Raw genomic sequence first — 19,906 nt, forward strand, 5'->3', positions numbered from 1 at the left:
GCATGTTTGTGTCCTAGGGGAACAGCAGAGAGAGAGGCAGAACATATGCATGAGGAGAAGGTACTGAGGCATCTGTCAGACAGGGAGGGGTGGTGTTGTTTTAAAATATAGTGTAATAAAAGAAAATTTGAGGTGTAGTAAGGCCAACAGATCAGGAGGTGATTGTCATTGAGAAGACAATTTGTTACCCAATATTCCCAAGAGGAGAGGGGGCGTGGCACGCCACAGAGGCACCAGCGTCGGTCAGGAGGCTGAGGGAAAGAGGGAGTTGGGGGGACTGTGTGCAAGAGCCTTTACTGCAGTTTCTGCAGGAAGAAATAGGTGAGGCAGGGTGTGCAGGCTTAGGATTGGGTAGTTGGAATCTCAGTGGGCTCTGGGACATTGACAGTAACAGGTTTTTCAAAATGTAACAAGCAGGTGTCTTTTGAATACCCACTGCATACTGGACATTATGTAGCGGGGTTTATGTTTGAATAAGATATAACCTCAGGAATCAAGAACAAAGATTCTCACATTCTATGTCTCACATTAAATCTCTGATAGGTTTAAGATGCACCTGGAGGAGTATTGTTATTTTTGTTTTAATGCAGTCTCCTGGGCCGCATCTCAGGCATTTAGATTCTGAGAGTCTGGGATGGGACCCAGGATTCTGCATTTATCACAAGCATCCAGATAGGAAACATTTTAGACTTTGCTTGTGAGAGTCTCTAAAAGCAGCTATTCCATTCTGCTGTTGTAGCCTGAAAGCAGCCGTAGATGACTATTTGTAAAGGAATGGGTGTGGCTATGCTCCATTAAAACTTTATTTACAAAAATAAGTGCTGGACATTATTCATAGTAGCCAAGATATGACAAAAACCTAAATGTCCATGAATGGCTGAATAAGTAAATAAAATATACAAATATACTTTCAATGCAATATTATCTAGTATTAAAAAAGAAGGCCAGGTGCGGTGACTCACACCTGTAATCCCAGCACTTTGGGAGGCCAAGGCGGGTGGATGACTTAAGGTCAGGAGTTTGAGACCATCCTGGCTAACACGGTGAAACCCCGTCTCTACCAAAAATAAAACTATTAGCTGGGCATGGTGGCGGGCGCCTGTAATCCCAGCTACTCTGGACGCTGAGGCAGGAGAATCGCTTGAACCAGGGAGGTGGAGGTTGCAGTGAGCCGAGATTGCACTACTGCACTCCAGCCTGGGTGACAAGAGGGTAACTCCGTCTCAAAAAAAAAAAAAAAAAAAAAAGAAAAAAAAACCAAGAAGAAAATCATGCCGTATGTGACAACATGGGGGACTCTGGAGGACATTATGCTAAGTGAAATAAGCAGACTAGAAAAACAAATACTGCATAATCCTACTTATGTTAGGTATCTAACATAGCCAAATTCATAGAAGCAGAGGGTAGAATGGTGGTTACCACAGGCTAGGGAAAGAGAAGTGAACAACTGCTGTTCAATGGGTATAAAGTTTCAGTTATGCCAGATGAGTAAGTTCTAGGGATCTGCTGTAGAGCAATGTGCCTCTAGGTAACCAGACTGTTGTGCGCTTAAAAGATTAAGAGGGTAGATATCTTGATAAATGCTCTTACTACAAAAACAAAAACAATAAAGGGGCACAAGGAAACTTTTGGAGGTGCTGGATTTGTTTATTACCTTGATTATGGTGATAGTTTCACGGCTGTATGCATGTACCCAAACTCATCAAACTGTATACATTAAATGTGTGCAGTTTTTTTGTATGTCAAATGTACCCCAATAAAGCTTTTTTTTTTTTTTTTTTTTTTTTAGTGTGGCTGGAGGGATTTGGCCCCTGGCTGTAGTTCGCCTATTCCCAGTCTACAGTCTGAGTCCTCGGTCTCTAGCTCTGGTTTCTGTGAAGGTTGTCATTCTCCAGTCCCTGAAGGAAGGACTTGCTCTTCTCCCTGAACAGGAATTCGAGGGATGCGAGGTTGCCAGTAACCTACGAGGGTAAGGTGAAGTCCTGTGAAATGTATAGATCACAGACATTATCAAAGAGTTCCTGACCAACACTTTGTACATATGAGGCGTGAACTCAACACCATGGATTAGAAAATGGCTATGACAAAGTCAGACTCCTCTGACTAAGAAATCTCTAGTAACAACAATAGCTTCTGCTTATTGAATTACTTGCTGTGCCTTAGACACAGCACCAAATACTTTCCTGCTCTATCTCAGTTCATCCTCTCACCAACCTTATCAGATAGATATTAGTATTATCATCATTCTTAGATGAAAAAACTGGGGCTCAAAGGATGAAATAACTTGCCCAAGATAACTCAGCTAGGAAGCTGTAGAGCTAAGACTCAAACCCAGGAGGACCGACTCCAGAATTCTGCCCCTACCATAGCATAACCATGTAGGATGCAAATCAACTAATGTTATAGTTAAACTACAGGCTACATATAGACTCCAGGGAGGGCTAAGTGTACTCACCTCCTGTTGCTTTCGAAACTCATGATGACAAAGATGACTGTGATGGAGGAGTGGTGTCTAAGGCTATTATAAATTATGCTTACCTATGGAAAGTCTTGGTTTGCTGGAATTACCAAGGTCCAATCAGAAAGTGCTTGTTAAAGTAATCAGAGAGGTAGAGATAGAAACAGGAATTTGAAGTTGCCTCTGAATCATTTGGCAAGGGATTGACGTATCATTTTCCAAGAACTTCTGGAGTCTTTGACTTTATACCTCTGCCTTCAACTGAGAGATGCTGCAGCTTTAATCTGAAAGAAAAAAAAATTGATTCTGCCTCTGGGTTTTATTCTGCTGGCCACGCTATCCAGGGGCAACTTCAGATCTACATTTCTGTCTCTGCTTTGCTAAGCCTGATTAAGTTAATGAGTGTTCACTGGTTTTCAAAACTACCTCTAGCTTCTTATAATTCCAAATCAAACTTTGTTTTGGAAATAGTCATTTCTTGTTTCTCTGGGGACTTCTGAAAGGCTTTTTCTTTTTTTCTCCTGTGAGGTTTTAGGGAAATATTTAATTTTTCTTTCCAGATTTATTTGGCTTAGCTAAAGACATCAGAGGCATGGCAAAAATGTCCACTTTTATCTGCCCCTTCCAAAGTACACGGACAGTTTGTTGAGTGTTCATACCACCTTTCTGGTTTAAGATGAAGGCTAATGGAGGCAGATATTAGAAACAAGCTTCTAGGGGTCAGGACTTAAGCTCTTTGGAGTTCTACCTTATATCCTTTGAATCTGTGGCAGAAGGCTAAGATGTCTACCTCAAGTTTGAAGTCTTGCTTTTTAAATTACAAAAAGGTGTATCTCATTTTCTCTTCCACGATGCATCTGTTTTCTCTTTGTAGGAAAATGATTTCTCCTGCTGCCTGCCTTTCTGCGTCCATGTTTGAGCAGAGTTTACACTCTGGGAAGACACAGACATACCAGGTGTTTGTGACTCCATGTTACCCCGACATATCTGCCCTGTTTGAAAATTGCAGGAAAGGTAAAAACTTAGTCATACTTAAGTGGGGAAATCCCACAATGACAGATTTCTCACAGCATGAGAAGTTATGGAATAAGTCTGTCCTAGACCATTGGGTAGATCTTTGGAGTGGACATGCCTCTTCTCTCAGAGAGTTTATAGCTGTCTCCTTGGATTCTAGTCCAGGAGTCATTAAGAATGCAGGCCTCGAGATCAGATCTACCTGAAGTTACTTTATGTCCTGCCTCAGCCAGCTACCAGCTGAGTGATCTGTAATATATCTGAGTAGGGAGGTCAGGTAGGCAGTTGCATACGTGATTCTGGCTGGAGCTCAGGGAGGGGTTTGGGTGGGAGAACTATATAAAGGCATTGGTAAATGCCTGGTGTGTAAACCATAGGACTGCAGGAGTACACATGGATAGAGGGATGAATGGGGCCTAGGACTGAGTCTTGGGGTGCACCAGTACTCGACAGAGTGGTAGAAGGAGAGGGCAGTGGGTGAACTATGGCAGGAGCAGCCCAAAAGAGGAGGAGATCCTGGCGGGGGAAGTGCCAAGGAAGCTGGGGACCTTATGCTTCTAGGAGAGGCTCAGTACAAGAGACCGAAAAATGACCTTTGTATCTTGCAATGTGGGAGTTTTTGGTGACACTGACAAGACTGGTTTTGGTGACATGTGCAGCCAGTTGCCCTAGTAGAGTGGACTGTGGAGAGAGTGTGAAGTGGGGACGTGCAGATGATGATGACAAGTCAACTTGTCCCCAAGTTTGCTGGGAAAGGGGACTGACAACACGGGGCTGTGGGTGGAGGGGTGAGATAATGGAAGAGAGTGTTTGATTGTTGGCCAAAATGCCAAAGTTAGCACTAAATGCTAAAAAAGCAGTACTTACTATTATCACCTGCTTTCAGTCCTCAGAAATGCCCTCTGTATGGGAGTTTGCCTTTGAAGGAGCTCCCGGGGATCGGAAGACCCCTACACACGAGAATGAATCACTAGAGGTTAAACTTAGGCGAACTGTGAAGTTTCTCTTTGGAGGCATGGGCTTGTGCTTTTACCCGTCCTACAGACAGGGTTGCCCCTGAGAAATCTGAAAGATTCCTGAAAGCTTCTGGAATCCCCAGGTCATCTGCCCCAGTGTGGAGTCCTGCACTCTCTGGCTCATGATCCTCACTTGAAAGTTAAATTTTCTGATGATCTCTCTGCAAGCTGGGGTTGCAGAAAACCAGAGAAAGAGAGAGAGAGAGAGAGAGAGAGAGAGAGAGAGAGAGAGAAAGTTGAGGACGCGTGCATGATCTTTTTTAAAGAGCAGAGTAAATCTTACACAAATCTGATAATCGTCTCAGCAACTCTGGGCCTTGCCATTTACATTCTCCAACTTAGTCTCCCTTCAACATCAAGGACAAAAATAACGGCTTGTGAGGACTTAACGGCTTAGGGATGGAAAACTTAAAACTGGTCGGATTCTGCCCAAATCCTATCAGATTTTCTTGCTTCTCATAAACCTTTAATCAGCATCAATGGTATGTGAGTGTGTGGGTGTGTGTGCACTCACATACACACACACTCTGCTCCTCTCCCCTTAGTCAAATGACAAAGCAACAGTGTGAATGGGTGATACACACACCAACAACTGGGATTGTGGCAGAAATGGGGTCCGATATCAGCTGCCACTGGTGTGTCTGAAGGCAGAACGTACCCCTGGGTTGGGGATGAAATAGAGGGTGCTGGGCACCCCGACTCTCATGTGCCAAGGTCCCAAGCTCCCTGCCCACTGCCATTCAAAGCTACCCAGGCTGTAGACAAGCAGAAGCCTGTCTGGGGCCCGGAAGGCTGGGGTGCAGTTCCAGGGGAAGCAGCCTGAAATACCCATCACTAAAAATCTTGCCCCTTCTCTCCTCCCCTCTGCACATCAAAAGTAAGGAGTTTTGAGCTTCTCGGGCTTACTTTGGGGGTTCGTTGGAAGCCTTTGGAGGGTTTCTATTTTTGTCCTCGGGATAAAGGGTTGTGAGCAGGAGGGGTGAAGGGAATGGAGGAGCTTACCCAAATCTGGGAAACTCCAGTTCTCCAGTTATCTTACCACTGACCCAGGGAGGTCAAGGACAGACCTTGGGATGCCGCCCCTGGGTCCTCCTGAAGAAGAAAGGGATTTGCAGGAGGTGCAACAGGGGGCAGGTGGTGCTAACATTTCCGTCTCTTTGCCTGGCTGGTTAGTGTTCCAGACATTGTAAAATCTGAATATACCTGGGTTTTCTTGAAGTCTCAACACATGGAATCAAACACACACATGTGCATGCGTGCACGTGCACACACACACACACACTCCCCAACATACACACATACTCCCCACCACCACAAAACACTGTAGAGCAGCATAGGGTTTTATTGAAGTCTTTCCCCTCTCTTCTTTCTTCCCTCTTGCTCCTCTTCTCTTTCGTCCTCCTCTTCCTCATTCTTCCTTCCTCCTCCTTCTCTCCCTATCCCCTTTCTCTCTTTCTTTTTAATAAAATTGAAACTGATTACATCATATACCAGGCAGCAAAACTTCACCAAATCCTCTTATAATAATACCTTATGTTTTTAACATTCTTCCTATGGCTGCTGCCTCCCTTATCTTCCTTGCTGCGTCCTTTCTTTCCTCCTCAGTCCCCCACCCTTCACGCTTCTGGGCTGCCCTCGAAGGACTGTCTCCCCTTTTCTCATACAAAGAAACTTGACTTTTCCAGTTTCCCCCAGTTTCATCTTTGTTTACACAAGCAAAGAAAACCCCTTTAGCAGATACATCCCCTTTAAACTCAAACTCTTTAGAAGGTTAGGGGGTCTGTAGGGTTCAGAAGATCCTGAGGATGGATGAGGGAGGCCTGGCAGTACCTGCGAAAGACTGGTGAGGGCAGCCTCTCTTTGGCTCCAGGTAATCCTGGCTCTTCAATCTTTTTTTAAGAAAAGCCACAAATCTAGATTCTTATGTAAAATCACCTACTTTAAAAATATCAGTAATAAATTTAATCATATAAAAACATCTGAGTGTGACAGGTACTACATCTATGGGCCAACTTAGCTTCTGAGAACACCATCTACGGCTGCTCTTGCGTTTGACTTCTGGCCTCGCTCGTACTAGCTGCAGTGGCTTCCATCTGCTCCCACAGCTGCCACTTGGAATTATATTGTGACAGCAGGGTAGCTTGAGGTGACCTTCAAACCTCAGTTGCCACCAGCTACCCCCTAATTCCATGGGAAGGGTGAGGGGTAGGGGACAGAGGGAGGGTGAAAAGGAGCATCTTCTGAGTCATGTTTCGCAGGGGTGCATGAGAAGCCCAGTGTCTAGTGGAGGAGCTTCAGGCAATTGCTAATAGCAGGTGAGGCTTCCCTGCAAGGTTCTTGATTTTGTTTTATTGTGGTTGTCTGTATTTTATTTATAAAGAGAATTTTAGACGATTCAAATTGTATCTCATGGGTAGATGCTGCCTCCTCTACTGCTGGGAAGTACCAGCCCATCTGAGGGATGAACTTGGTTGGCGGGTTTCCGTACCTGGGCCTGTGCATCTTAATAGGCTGCTCCTGGAGACAAGGCTCTGGGTGAGCCAGTCAGAATGTCCTTATCACTGAGAGGCTGTGTAGTCAGGTCCAGTGAAAGGTTTCATTTCTTTTTTTTTTTTTTTTTTTTTTTTTTTGAGACAGAGTCTTGCTCTGTCGCCCAGGCTGGAGTGCAGTGGCCAGATCTCAGCTCACTGCAAGCTCCGCCTCCCGGGTTCACGCCATTCTCCTGCCTCAGCCTCCCAAGTAGCTGGGACTACAGGCGCCGCCACCACGCCCGGCTAGTTTTTAGTATTGTTTTAGTAGAGATGGGGTTTCACCGTGTTTGCCAGGATGGTCTCGATCTGCTGACCTCGTGATCCGCCCGTCTCGGCCTCCCAAAGTGCTGGGATTACAGGCTTGAGCCACCGCGCCCGGCCGAAAGGTTTCATTTCTAGTGCGTCACACACTCACACAGGTCGGGGCCGGGAGCGGGTCCTCTGTGCAGGCCCCATGCCTCGTGCTCTGCCAGTGAAGTCTCATTTAACACTTAGGAGAGGCCCCTGAGGTGGGCACTGTTATTAACCCAAGTTTAGAGATGAGGAAATGGAGGCAGAAAGAAGTCAGTGACTAGAACGGGCCACAGGACTAGTCAGAGGCAGGCGGAGCTGGGATTCAACTTGAGCATTTAGGGAATCCGAACTGAGTGAAGAATGACATCTTGGGCTGGGTTTACGCCAAGGGAGGCACAAAGAGCCTTCTCTCCATAATGAAGCACCCTGTTGCCACAGGCAGCCCTGTGACTCTGACTGCAATGGCCCAGGGAGTGTTTTTGGAGGTCCCTGGAGAGACTATCCTCTGCTTCTCCCTGGAGAGGCGGGGAGAGGCTGGAGTGACCACGCTGCAGGCTCCCATGTCTCCAGCCTCACCGTGGCATCTGACACCCCAACTACACACATCAGCATGGACTTCAGGATTCCCACTTCACCACTGTGGTTGCACATTTAATTCTGGGCTAGGGTGAATTTCTTCAGAGGGGCACACTTATGCCTGGGCTGCAGTGGGTGAAATAGTTAGGACCTAGGACCTTCCCCAGGACACAGCCTGTCTGAATGGAGAGTTGTCCTGAGCCTCACTCTTCCAGGGCCCAGGAGCTGGGTCAGAGCTCTGGAGCTATGGGCAGAGAGTGAGGAATGGCTGCCTTCATGGTGCTTCCTACTTAGGCCCTGATTGACTACTCAATAGATAGGGCTGGTAGGGAGGGGCTGGATCAGGCTTGAAAGCTGCACTTTGTACTGGGGCCTACAGCTGAGTTGTGTTCTCTCAGGCAAATACGTGGTACTAAGATGGGCCTTTCTGAATGCAGCCTGGACAAGGCTTCATGATGATATATCAGGCATCTCTGGGGCTGGGCCACAGCTGCAGGGAGGCTCCTATTGGAACAGTAGGAGCTATCCTAACAGTTTTAGAGCTGTCCATGGTAGCAGCCATCACCTGCCCTGCTCAACTGGTTTAGGGACAAGGCTGGAGTCCCAGGGTAACATTTATGCCACTCTCTGAACCAGGGAGATGTGGATCTCAATGGTTATTGCAAGGACATGAGTACACCAGAAATGACTTTCTTGTCTTGCTGCCTCTGACCTATGCAAGTGAGGGGGGTACTCTAAAATGCCAATCTAATTGTATTGCCCATTGTGTAACGCCCTCAATGGCTTTTGCTGCTCCCAGGGTAACAGCCACACTCCTCAGCATGGAAACTAAGCTCTTCCTGAGCTGACCCTGCTTATTTATCAATTCTTTTCTCTCCCTTCTCTTCCACCAATATCCTAGGCTTTGACCATTCTCTCTTCTCTCCAGATCTCTACATATTTCTATATTATCAGCGATGGCAACTTGCTTAGCTAAAATTTCCCTTCATTCTTGTAGATAGAGGTGGCCAACTACACACTCATGGAAGTTTTTGAGAGGAGCTTCGGTTAAAGTTCTTTAGAAAGGCTCACTCAATTGGGTGCTACATCCTTTTGCCCTTCCCCCTTTCTCCTTCCTCCTGTTTGGAAAGCAGACATAATGGCTAGAATTGCAGCAGTTATTTTGGAGTATAAAGGAAGGGCTGAGAGGATCACAGAAACTGGCTCTGATATTATCAAGTCTCTAAAAATAATGCTTACCCCTTAATACGTGAGGAAAAACTCCTATGTTCTTAAAACTGCTTACTTTGGTCTCTTAAAACTACTTACTTATTGTAATTTCACTATTACAATAAGTGAAATTTCCAACTGATCCAACTTTCAGAAAGTATTTTTTCTACTTGAGTTAATTCACGGTGAATCGTTTACCAAAAAAGTATGATTGCCCAATCAGAGTGATGGGCTTATCGTTAATAATTTGTAATAAATACTGGTTAATTGATTCACAGGAGTTAAGGCTTCTCCTTCGGGCAGAGGATAAGGTATGGAGAAGAGTGAATGATTTAAAGTAGGGCCAAGACAGAAGATATTTTCAGTGGAGGAACGCCGCAATTGTCTTATGCAGGGCAAAAATCTCTTCATTCCATGAACAACCCATAACCAACCAACAAAATATCTGAGATGTGTCTACAATATTGGGCATTATTTTACCAAAAAACTTCATTAAACTATAGATTATTTGTTTATCTATCTATCTATCTATCTATCTATCTATCTATCTATCTACCAACTAATTCATTGCGATTTTAAGGAATTGGCTTACATGATTGTAGAGGCTGGCAAGTCTGAAACATGCAGGGCAGGCCAGCAGTTTGGAAGTTTTGGCAGGAGTCCACTGATGTTGTGGTCTTGAGTTCAAATGCAGTCTGGAGGCAGAATTTCTTCCTGCTCAGAGAACTCAGTCTTTTCTCTTAAAACTTTCAAATGATTGGATGAGGCCCACCCACATTGTGAAGGGTACTATGCTCTACTCAAAGTCTACTGATTTAAATGTTAATCACGTCTGAAAAGCACCCCCACAGCAACATCTAGAATAGTGTTTAACTAAACAAATGGACACCATAGCCTACCCATGCTGACACATAAAATTAACCATCACAGGATCCATAGCTCTCAGGCAGGAAAGATATTATGATAGTGGTTTGTTTGTCATTATCAAAGCCAGGAAATGGACGCAAACACTTTAGAAATATTTTCACACCAAAGAGTAAAATTTTAAAAAGTTTTAAATGCATAGCATGAAAAGTTTACAATTAATAACCTTTTCTCACCCCTTCCTCTTCCTTTTTTTTGTTCTCTACCATTCTATAAACACCCATCCATTTTGAATACAAGGACCTGACAAAGTTTGCCATTGAAAATAATGAATACAAATCAATGACCTAGCCTGGACACTTGTTTTCTGAGAAGGGGGCTCAGAACATAGAGGTAGATAATCAGCTGGAATGAGAATTTTAGTGCCATTGTGCCCAAGCACTTGGACCAGGCATCACTGTGTGGAGCTGACACTGCTATTGGCTGATCCAACCCCAGCTTCCCTCTCTCTAGCCAACTGCAAGCCAGAGGTGGCCATAGGCATGGGACATAGAGAGACTGAGCAATGGCTAAAGAGATTGAATGTTCTCTTGAGTTTCCAAAACAGGCTTTGCTTCCCCTTTATAAAGAAACAGATTGGTTCTTCTGGGTCCAACTAAAATGGAGAAAACGCACTGCACCCTATCTCTCCCACAAAAAAGTCATGTATCACTTAACAATGGGATACATTCTGCAAAATGCATTGTTTGGCAATTTCAGCATTGTATGAACATCATAGAGTGTACTTACACAAAGCTAGATGGTAGAGCCTGCTACACACCTGGGCTATGTGGTATAGTCTATTGCTCCTAGGCTACAAACCTGTGTAGCATTTTACTGTACTGAATACTTTAGGCAAGTGTAACTCGATGATAAGTATTTGTGTATCTAAACATAGAAAAGGTACAGTAAAATAAAGTGTTATAACTTATGGGACCACCTTCATATATGTGGTCCATTGCTGACTTATATGGTGCATGACTGCACAGTGAAAAACTTTGAGCAGAATACACAAAAGAACTACCTGGGGACTCTGAAAAGTAATAAATAGATGGGTAATAATAAAAGTAATAATAGATGGGTTGCAGGGGAGAGGAGGAGGGAATCAAAACTCAAGCAGTGATATGTACTATGGTGAGCTCCCCCTCTTTTCTTTTCTCCCATAGGATCTTGGCTTAGATTCTGGTGCAACACTAATTCCAGAATGGGAAACAGAAAAAGCTCCAAGAAGAACTCTCTCTTTCTGGTTAATGCACTGGAGAAGGAGGCCCCTGCAGGACAAAAAGTGTAAGGAAGCATTTTCCATATATTATTCTTTCTCTTTTCTGGCCCTGCCCCAAGTCTAACCCAAGCCACATTGCTGCACTCCAGTCATCATGGCAGGAATGATGACAGGGATGACCCCACAGCACCAAAAACTCTGGAAGAAAACCTTTCTCTCCGACCAGAGGAACTGGGAAAGGGGTCCTCCAGAGTCTGAAAAGTATACATGAGAGGGAATGCTCTTTTATTTTTCCTCTTGCCACTTTTAATATGGATCTAGTCAAGATAAGTATGTGATAGCTAAAGCCTTCACTTCCTAGCCAGAGCATGAAAAAAGGAGCTCTTTGGAGGCTGAAAGTAAAGGGGAATCACAGAGAAGAAGAAACTTAAGAACTTTGGGCTGGGCATGGTGGCTCACGCCTGTAATCCCAGCACTTTGGAAGGCCAAGAATCACCTGAGATCAGGAGTTCAAGGCCAGCCTGTTCAACATGATGAAACCCCATCTCTACTAAAACTACAAAAAATTAGCCAGGTGTGGTGGTGGGCACCTGTAGTCCCAGCTACTCAGGAGGCTGAGGCAGAAGAATTGCTGGAACCTAGGAGGTAGAAGTTGCAGTGAGCTGACAACATGCCACTGCACTCCAGCCTGGGCAACAAAAGCAAACCTCCATCTCAAAAACAAAAAACAAAAAACAAAAAAAAAAACCCGAAAAAAAATGAAGAAATCTTTTATTAATAAATCTGTGTGTGAAGCCATGGGATTATACTGAATTTTGCATGTATGAAACTGACCCAAAGCAACAGAGCTTTGAGAACTGACCTGCATTGTAGACCATCACCCAAGTGTAAGACTGGCTCCTAATGGTACGTATGGTAGGTGGGCCAGATAAGCACTACACACACTTAGAAAAGAAGAGTAACATTGCAACCAAAGCCCAAAGAAAGCAGGGTGGGACTTGCATTCGGAACCTAACTGGATTAATTGCCTATTTAAAAAAATTAACAACAACAACAATATTCTCCAAAGCATATTAACAGTTTCCAAATTTTCATAGTAAAATATTTGAGAGAGCCGGGATATAATTACTTGAGATACAAAGAACCAGGAATATATCGGTAACTCTCAAGAAAAAAATGAGGCACCACTCCCATGATGACACAGTTGTTGGAATTAGCAAATATTTAAAGCAACTATTTAATTATGCTCAAATGTTATTGAAATGAATGAAAAAATAAAAGTTGTCAGCAAATAAATAGAGACTGCAAAAATGAAACTAATGGAAATTTTATAACTGAAAATACAATAATTGAAATTTCAAAAATTAATTTGGGCCTCTTAATAAGAGAATGGAGATGATAGAAGAAAGATTCAGTGAGCGTGAACAAGATAAAGTCAGAACAACACAAGAATAGAAAACCAGAGACCAATGTCCCTATGAACAAAGTTGTAAAGACTCTCAACAAAATATTAGTTAATTGAATCCAGCAATATAGAGAAATGATTCTATATTACAAATAGGTGGGGCTTATGCAGGGAATGAAAGGCTGGTTTGACGTTAGAAAATCAATCAATATAATCCATAATGTAAACAGACTAAAGAAGAAAAACTGCATGATAATATCAACAGATGCAGAAAAAGCATTTGACAATATTCAACATCTGTTTATGATAAAAACTCTCAGCAAACTAATAATAGAAGGGAACTTCTTTAAATGCCTTTCTGAAAAAGGTTAATGATGAATGATGAAGATTAAAGCAATGATAAAAGACTGATTTCCCACAAAGATTAAGAACAAGGAAATGATGTCCATTAACACCAGTCCTCTTCAATATTTTACTGAAAGTTCTAGCTAGTGCAATAAGGCAAGAAAAAGAAACAAAATTCATACAGACCAGAAAAGAAGAAAGAAAATGGTTATTATTTTTAGATGACCTAATTGTCTACATAGAAAATCTCAAGGAATACACAAAAAGTCTCTGAAACTGAGTGAGTTTAACAGGGCCACAGCCAATATGCAAAAATCCCCAAACAAAGAAGCACAGTTTTAGAAAACAGCAATGAACAGTTGGAAACAAAAAAAAAAGTTTAAGTATAATTTATAGTATCTCCAAAAAAAGAAAGAGATAGGTACAAATCTAACAAATTATGTGTAAGATGTTCTCAAAGAATGCTCAAAATGGCAGACTTTGATGAAAGAAAGAAAATACCTAAATTACTGGAGAGATATGCCAAGTTCATGGTTTGGAAAACTCAGTATTGTTTAAAATGTCAATTTCTCCCAAATTAATACATAGGTTTAACACAATTTCAATATAAATACCAGAATAACGTTTTTTGGTAGATATCCCATAGCTGAGTATAAAATTTATGTGGAAAGGCAAAGGAACTAGCATAGCCAAAACAATTTTGAAAAAAAGCAAAGATGAAGGATTTGCAGTATCTAATTTTAAGACTTACGATAGAGCTTCAATAATTATGACAATGTGTTTTTTGTGTCAAAACAGAGACATAGGTCAATAAGACTGAATAGAAAGTATAGAAACACATCCATACAGATATCATCAATAAATTTTTGACACAGGTGTGTAATTCAATGGAAGGTAAATTGTCTTTCCAACAAATGATGGTGGGAAAATTGGACATCCATATGCACAAAACTGAACTTTGACCAATACCTCACACCTTATACAAAAATAAACTCATAATAGATCATATATGAAAATGTAAAATATAAAACTATAAAGTTTTTAGAAAGAAATGGGAGAAAAAAATCTTTGTGACTTTGGGTTAGGCAGCTAGTTCTTAGATACAACACGAAAAGCATAACCCATAAAACAATAAGTTAGTGAATTTATTTTAATAAATGTTTTTTATTTTGCTCTGTGAAAGACATTGTTAAAGGAATGAAAAGCAAAGACTAAGAGAAAATATTTCCAAATCACTTACCTGGCAGAATATATACTGTATTTTCAAAATGTGACAATTAGAAAGAAACAACCTAATTAAAAATAAGCAAAAGTTTCGAACAGACCATTCACCAAAGAAGATATACAGGTGGGAAATAAGCACATGAAAATATGCTAAACATCACTTATCATTAAATAAATAGAGTAAAGCCACGAGATAGCATTACAAATCTATTTGAATGGCTAAAGTATATTTTAAAAACTCGACAATACCAAGTGTCAGTGTCTTAGTCCATTTTTTGTTGCTTATAACAGAATACCTGAAACTAGGTAATTTATAAAGAAAAGGAATTTATTTCTTACAGCTATGGAGGCTGAGAAGTCCTAGACTGAGGAACTGCATCTGGTGAGCGCCTTTTTGCCTGTGAGGTCTCTCTGCAGAGTCCTGAGGCAGTGCAGGGCATCACATGGTGAGGGGGCTGAGCATGCTAGTTCAGGTCTCTCTTCTTCTTCTTATAAAGTGTTATGGTTAGGCTTTGTGACCCTGGCCAAATCTCATCTTGAACTGTAATCCCCCTAAACCCTGTGTGCCAAGGGAGAGACCAGGTGGAGGTAATTGAATCACGGGAGCAGTTTTCCCCATGCTGTTCTCATGATAGTGAGTGAGTTCTCACAAAATCTGATGGTTTTATAAGGGGCTCTTCCCCCTTTGCTCGGCACTTCTCCTTCCTGCCACCTGTGAAGAAGCTGCCTTGCCTTCTCTTTGCCTTCCACCATGATTGTAAGTTTCCTGAGGCCTCCCCAGCCATGCTGAACTAAGTGTCAATTAAACCTCTTTCTTTTATAAATTTCCCAGTTGTGGGCAGTTCTGTACAGCATTATGAATAGGGACTAATACATAAAGTCACAAGTCCCACTCCTGTGATAACTATTTAATATTAACCCATTAATCCACTAATGCATGTATGGTTTAGTCTATTCATGAGGGCGGACCTCTCATGACCCGATCACCTCTCAATACTGCCACATTGGGGATTAAATTTCAACATGAATTTTGGAGGAGACAAATATGTAAATCACAGCAGCCAGTGAGTAGACAGAACATTTGGAACTCTTATGCCATTGCTGGAGGGAATGTAAAATGGTACAGTCCCTCTGAAAAAAACAGTTTGGCACTTGTTAGATGTACTCGAATCATATGACCTACCAATGCCACTCCTAGGTATTATCCTAGAGAAATGAAAACTATTGTTCACACAAACATCTGCATGTGAATGTTACAACATTGCTATTCATAATTGCCCCAACAGGAAACAACCCATGTGTCCTTCAACAGGTGAGTGCATAAATAAACCATGGTACATCCATACAATGAAATACTATTTGGCAATTAACAAACAGGAATGAACCAGTAATATGTGCAACAACCTGAATGAATCTGAGAGGCATTATGCTGAGCGAAAAGAGCCAGATTTCAATTGTTACCTCCTGTTTGATTCCACTTATATGATACTCAGGAAGTGACAAAACTATAGGGCAGGAAAACATATCAGTAGTTGTCAGGACTTAGGGCTGGGGGAAGGTTTAACTACAAAGAACCAGCACAAGGGAATTTTGCGGGGTAAGTGAACTATTTGATTTCGATGATGGTTGCACAATTCTATGTCTTTGTCAAAGCTCATGGAACTGTTGAATGACAATAAAAGTGTATTTTGCTCTTTGAAAACAAATTATAAAAATTGACCAATTTGGTTGTTATTGTCCTTTGCTTTTGTCCCTTTGCCCTTCCCTCTTTATCCTGGCTGGGATGTGGATGTAATGGTTGGATGTGCAGCTGCCATCTGGTGACTGAAAGGAGAAACTGAGGATAAAGCCAACAGGCTAAGGCTGGTGGAGAGGAAATGCAGAGAGAACCCAAGTCCCCCACTGCATTGCCCTGCATATTCCTCCTGACTAGAGGCTTACCAAGGGTGAAAGGTTATCCATACCACAGGCAGGCAATGAGGGGCTGTACTGTCTGTACAGAATTTAAAATAATAATAGAACTGACTAGAAGTCAGTCTGCTTTTGATTATCACCACCTGCAGGCAGTTCTAAGTAATGTCAGCAATAAGATGCTTCTCCTCACCCAAGTAAATCTTTTATAAGTCTAAGTTCTAAACAATTGCTCCAGTGACTGGAGTTTTAATAGCTTGTGTATAAATTACATCTAGCCACCTACAGCATACATGTAGACTGAACCACATGGCTTGTTTCAAGAATAAACTAAAGAGGCTTCTCCTAGATTCATATTCACTGGGGTATGCTTTTTTGTTTTGCTTTTTGTTTTTTCTATTTTTAGTAGAGACGGGGTTTTGCCATGTTGGTCACACTGGTCTCAAACCCTGAGCCTCTAGTGATTAGCCTTCCTTGGCCTCACAAAGTCCTGGGATTACAGGTGTGAGCCACAGCATCTGGCTGAGGCATGGTTTTAAAATGATCATTCTAGCCATTCTGTTTCATTTTCTTAAATTTAAACACAAATTTAAAAACTCTGCATGGTCATATTGAATGACAGAATTGAAGTAATTCAGGTTTGGATTCTCCACTTTTACAATCATTGTGCCATCGTTGTTTATTTTGAATCTATAGTTTAAACACAGGGATATGTAGTGCTACAGTGCTTCGTGGCATGGACCACAGCCAAAACAAAATGAGATGATCATGAGCCTTTGTGAAAGTCCTGGGGGTTCTCTGAATTAACCCTCATGCTAAATATAATGTGCATTTAAATATATGAAAAAAATGCAAATTTGAAACTTATTGCTAAAAATATTGTTGTTGTAAAGTTTTTAACCAATGATTTCTTGCAGTTGTCATATATGCTAGGTAGGCAATTGCTTCTGATTACTTTATTGTTTATTGTTTATTTTTATTTTTGAGACAGAGTCTCAGTCTGTCACCCAGGCTGGAGTTCAGTGGCACGACCTCGGCTCACTGCAATCTCTGCCTCCCGGGTTCAAGCGATTCTCATGCCTTAGCCTCCTGAGTAGCTGAGATTACAGGCATGTGCCACCAGGCCTGGCTGATTTTTTTTTTTTTTTTTGTACTTTTAGTAGAGACGGGATTTCACCATGCTGGCCAGGCTGGTCTCAAACTGCTGACCTCAAGTGATCTGCCCACATCCCTCTCCCAAAGTGCTGGCTGTGAGCCACTGCACCTGGCCTGCTTCTGACTTGTTGTGAGACATACGAGAAGACCCATTAAACAGGTATTCTATTAACTTGCTGCTGAACCAAAGCCCATAATGATGCCCCAGTTTCTTGCTTTCATGGATGGGTCTACAGGCTTTGTGGAGTGGGGAGGTAAATACAACACAAAAATAAAATCCCATACATGACTCCACACCATCAAAACTTTGATTTCAATTGAATGCATCCTATAGCACTGCAGGGTATGCATGCTCTGTCTTGTTGAGGCATGGCTGCATGTACTTGTCTTCTATTTAGTTTGCCTTTGCAGATGGCAAACGTTAATGGTAGGAAGGATTTCTATGTAAGGATCTTGATCTTTATGATGATTAATGTTGAAAACAGAATTCTAAAATGGAAAAATTCAGTTTACTTTTTAGGAGAGTTGATTTTTATCTCACAATGCTGGAAACAGAGTGACCTGCCAGAGCTTCCCCTAGAGAACGGGGCAGGTGGTGACATTGAGCTGTGTGGTCCAGTGTCAGGCTAGCTTCTTATGACTTAGGAGGAACTGGGTGGTCCTAGCCGCATCCTCTGCCTCCTCCCTGAGGTTGTTATTGCTGTTAAAGTGAGGCTGGCCTCTTTCCTTTTTTCCTTCTCTTTTTTTCCAGTAATATTCACTGCTCTTCCTCTCCATGTTGGTGACCAGGCTAGTACCAGTACATGACAGCACATCAGAACAGCCTCTGACTTTTCAGAGCCTACATTCTAATGGGAAGAGAGAAATGAAGCAAATATTTCTAAGAATCACTGTATACGTATTAGCTGTGCTGAGGGTTGTGAAGGGAAGTTGTACAGAGCTGGGAGAGATAAAGCTCCTGGCCTAATCTAGGGGTTTGGCGAAGCTTATCATGAGGAGCAGACATCCTCATGTGGCCAGGCAGCTCTTACTGTTCTCCTCCTTCAGAAATTACTGCAGTATCCCCCAGTTTGCCTAGGGGAGTTTAAGTAGACTCTATCCCTTGCAGTCAAGGACAAAGGTTAAAAAACCAAGCAAAAACTCTCCTTACTTCAAATGAATCCAAATCTAATGGAGAAATTCCAGGCACCAGGAAGGGGCATAGTAGGGGATGTTTTTGAGGGGGAAGTGGCCAGTTCATTATTTTTCAGATAATATTGCCACACCTAAGGTTGTCTCTGAGTAAGGAGGTGCTGTGAAATTCGCGCAGTAGAGCAGTGGCCCCTTTGGTTGGCAGGAGGGCTGCCCATGGTGGAGGAGAGCCTTCCTGCAGTTTCCTGGCCCAGAAAAAAATGATGGCATTAATTCCAGGCCTGGGGAAGAAAGGAAAGCCCTGGAGCCTAGGCGCAGCCCTCTGGTTTTCCTGGGAGTTTCCCTGTGTTAAAATGCATTGGCTGTGAGTCAACATTTCCCTCGCAGTGGGGGGCTCTGTGCCTGAGTTCCTTGGCCTCATTTCCTTACCAGGACCCGGATGACTGACAGGCAGCCGTGAATGACAACCCCGAAAATAAGGGAGGGGTGTTGGCAGAGGGAAAACAGCCCTGACTTGGCAACAAAGCTCTTTGCTTTGGGGCCTTGTGAATAGCATCCAGCCTCATCTAGAAAGTGCATCTCTGGATGGGTGCAGGAGTGCAGTTTGCAGGTCTCAGGCAAAGTGGAGCTGGTAGAAGAGGCCATGAAAGCAGAGGGAGGCTCACACCATCCATGAGGAAGAGCAAGACTAGCCAATGTGTCCTGGAGGACTTTGAAGTGTGCATTGACAGTTCTCTATCCCTCAGGACAGATGGGTAGCCAGGACACCACCTCATAGTCTACTCTGCACATGAGCTTCTGTGAATTTACTCTGATCTCTGGGCTGGGAATTTGAAGAGCTGGGTCCTACTTCCAACTCTATGTCCATCTGCTGTGTGACCCTGAGCTCTCTAAGCCTCAGTCCCTTCACAGAAAAACAGAGGGTCAGGCCCAAGAAGTCAAAGGTCTCTTCCAGCTCTATTGGGATCTTACTGGAAGTTCTTTCTTCTTATGCATTTTAACCACCATTGACTCACCTTCATCTGTGTCTTTATGATATCACACATGAGGTGGAAAACAAGCCTACTTGCTATGTGGTTGGCAGGCTTCCACGGATGAGTTAGCTCTACATTTTGGGGTAGTTTATGAACATAGATTCAGAATCTTCTTTCTACCCCCTCATATGAAAACCAAAATGTAATTATAACTTAGCGTCACAAGAGCCATCAGCCAGGTGGGCAGAATTTGCTAAACCATGGGGAAATGTAGTTGGGAACAAAGAGTTCTATTCAGATTGGATTCTGTGACAGTTTGCTAAAAGTTTGTGAGATCTCCTCAGTTTCAATATTTTTTGTGACATTTCGAAAATGTCGTTTTTAAACTTTTTATTTTCATAGAGCCCAAATAAACTAAAATGTTGTAAAGATAGTATGGAGGTATACCTTCACCCAATTTTATCCAGTTTTTACCTAATGTTAACATCCTATGTAACTATAGTACATTTATCAAAACTGAGAAATTAACATTTATGCA

At 42.5% G+C, this 19,906-nt stretch overlaps 1 long non-coding RNA gene across 1 annotated transcript; it reads left to right on the forward strand.

The window, feature by feature from the left end:
- The first annotated feature begins 1,789 nt into the window (after nucleotides 1–1,789).
- Nucleotides 1,790–17,423, forward strand: LOC144336399 (uncharacterized). The gene is made up of 4 exons (XR_013408162.1): nucleotides 1,790–1,969; nucleotides 3,333–3,472; nucleotides 11,168–11,288; nucleotides 17,269–17,423. It is a non-coding gene; the product is annotated as an uncharacterized LOC144336399 (long non-coding RNA).
- The last annotated feature ends 2,483 nt before the right edge of the window (nucleotides 17,424–19,906 follow it).

This window comes from Macaca mulatta, chromosome 18, assembly GCF_049350105.2.
Source record: "Macaca mulatta isolate MMU2019108-1 chromosome 18, T2T-MMU8v2.0, whole genome shotgun sequence".
Lineage (NCBI taxonomy): Eukaryota > Metazoa > Chordata > Mammalia > Primates > Cercopithecidae > Macaca > Macaca mulatta.